Source organism: Sinocyclocheilus rhinocerous, unplaced genomic scaffold (assembly GCF_001515625.1).
Source record: "Sinocyclocheilus rhinocerous isolate Xijiao unplaced genomic scaffold, SAMN03320098_v1.1 scaffold1725, whole genome shotgun sequence".
In the NCBI taxonomy this organism is placed as follows: domain Eukaryota; kingdom Metazoa; phylum Chordata; class Actinopteri; order Cypriniformes; family Cyprinidae; genus Sinocyclocheilus; species Sinocyclocheilus rhinocerous.
In genome coordinates, this window is record NW_015627232.1 from 949,939 (window position 1) to 952,121 (window position 2,183).

Here is a 2,183-nt window from a genome sequence, read left to right on the forward strand (position 1 = left end):
GGTGGGCATTTCTTTATTTGTGTGTAAATAAATTTCAGAAAGACTGTTTTATACGGAAAAGATAAAAACATGCAAAAATCCTTTTGTCTGTAGTCCAAATTATACATATACAAGTTCTTCACGCCCTGTTCTTCTTCGTAGACTACATCAAAAGAGGAGAAACAAAACAAAAACTATGTACACACCATTTAATTTACAGTGGAGTAAAAATGAAAGAATACCAGGCATGAAAGAATACCAGGATGACTAAGGCAGATGACATTTGAAAAAAAACCAAACAAAAACAACAAAAAAAAACAGAACGTTTTCATTTACAAAATACTAAATCACTTAAAAAAAACTGCAGAGAGAGAGAGAGAGAAAAATAAATGAACAAAACAAAAAGTTCTGCTACCAAATAATAACGCTCGTCTCCCATTTTGCAACAGGCTGCATAAGTTAACGTTTTGGTGGAAAAATGGTGAATATATATGTAAAAAAAATAGAAAACGCAACAAAAACGAGAAACTGAAATCTATTTTCTAGCATACTGTACAAAGCTGTTCTCTCTGTCTAGACGCTCTCACTCTTCCAAAGTCTTTGTTTTCATACGTGATGTGAACGAACAGCGTGACGGTGAGAAACGCAAACAGAAGCGTGTAGAAGCATCAACGTTATAAACAGGCTCACGACAAAAAAACACTCCAAATCTCTGAGCCACCAAAGCCATTGAACAGAAAAACAACATCATCAGATCAAATGAACAAAGAACGAAAAAGAAAGGAAAAAGTAAAAAAAAAAAAAATAAATGTACAAAAAGGCACGTAATATCCCAGTGCTTCTGTACTGTGAGATTCAAGTGTAACTTAGCATTCATTTAACGTTCTTTAAGCGTTCCTTCATACGTTTCGTACTGATGATCCTTCAAACTTAGGGTGAAAAAATCCTGGACTGAACCAAAACTAGGCAGATTTCCTTCATTAGACCCCCTCCGTCTACAACAGAGGGCCTCGGAGAGACCTGGTTTTGTTGCCATGGTGATCTTCCTTCCACTTTCTTGTCTCTTCGTTTCTCAGCCTTCATTCTCTGTCTCTCTAGGGTATATTGGTTTCTTCATTGTTTTGATTCTGCACACTGTCCATGTCCCGCGATAAAAAAAAAATGCCACACTGTTTTTTTGATGTTTTTTCTTTTAATTTTCCTCCTCCTCCGGATCCTCCTTCTCTTTCTGTGGTCCTGCGGTGATGGCGTAAGCTAGTCGTCGTTGCCTCCGTACATGTCGGCGAGTTTGCGGAAGCGAGGGCCCCAGTCGTTGAGGTAGTCATAGTCCTGGTCGCCTCCGCTGCTGGAGGAGTGAAGGGAGCTGAGCGATCCGGCCGTGGAGCCGCTGCCCTCGTAGTCGAACACCAGCAGCGAGTCATACGGAGGGGCCGTGGGATCGGTGTCGGCCGCTTTGAGACCCTGGGGGAACATGACGAGAACGGATGTGGTTTAAAAATAGACACATTTCAAACGTTCTCTAGTACAACTGTTTAAATTACTCATTTGGTATTGCTGTTTAAGCGCAGAGGGGGATGGGATGGGATGGAGAAAAAGAAGTAGGAACAAAAGAGGAGGAGGGGAGATGGGAGGAGAGGGAAGCGGAGAAGGATTGGGGTCGCCGTGCAAAACAGATGCTGGACTCTGGAACAGGCTAAGCGTTTATTTATAAGCGACTGCGTTCTGGAAACGGCACAGCTAAGCACAGTCTGAGCTTGCGCAATTAAACAATGAAACACTGAACGCTCTGTCAGCGCACTGGATGAGAAACAACTAAAGTGAGAAGAGGAAGGAAGGAGGAAGGAGCGACAATACAACTGAAACCCATTAAGTAAAACGAGTGTGTGCGTCCTATTTCACACTGTTCTGTACCGTTTTGTAATATATGTGTGCAGGTGAATCCGAAAATTTGAATGAACACAAAGACCACTGTGTACCGACCATTTCCTAGTATGTAAGAAAATGTTGAATCTCTGGAAATCCCCAGTCTATTCAAAATTATAAATGTGGCTGCAGCTAATGTAAGTAAAAAAAAAAAAAACTCTATTAGAAGGTCCTCTGAAGTTTAATCTATGATCCATCTCATAATTACTATGAATTTATTAGAATATGGTAATCTTCAAACTTTAGAAATGCTAATATATTACCATTACTCTCATTTTTTG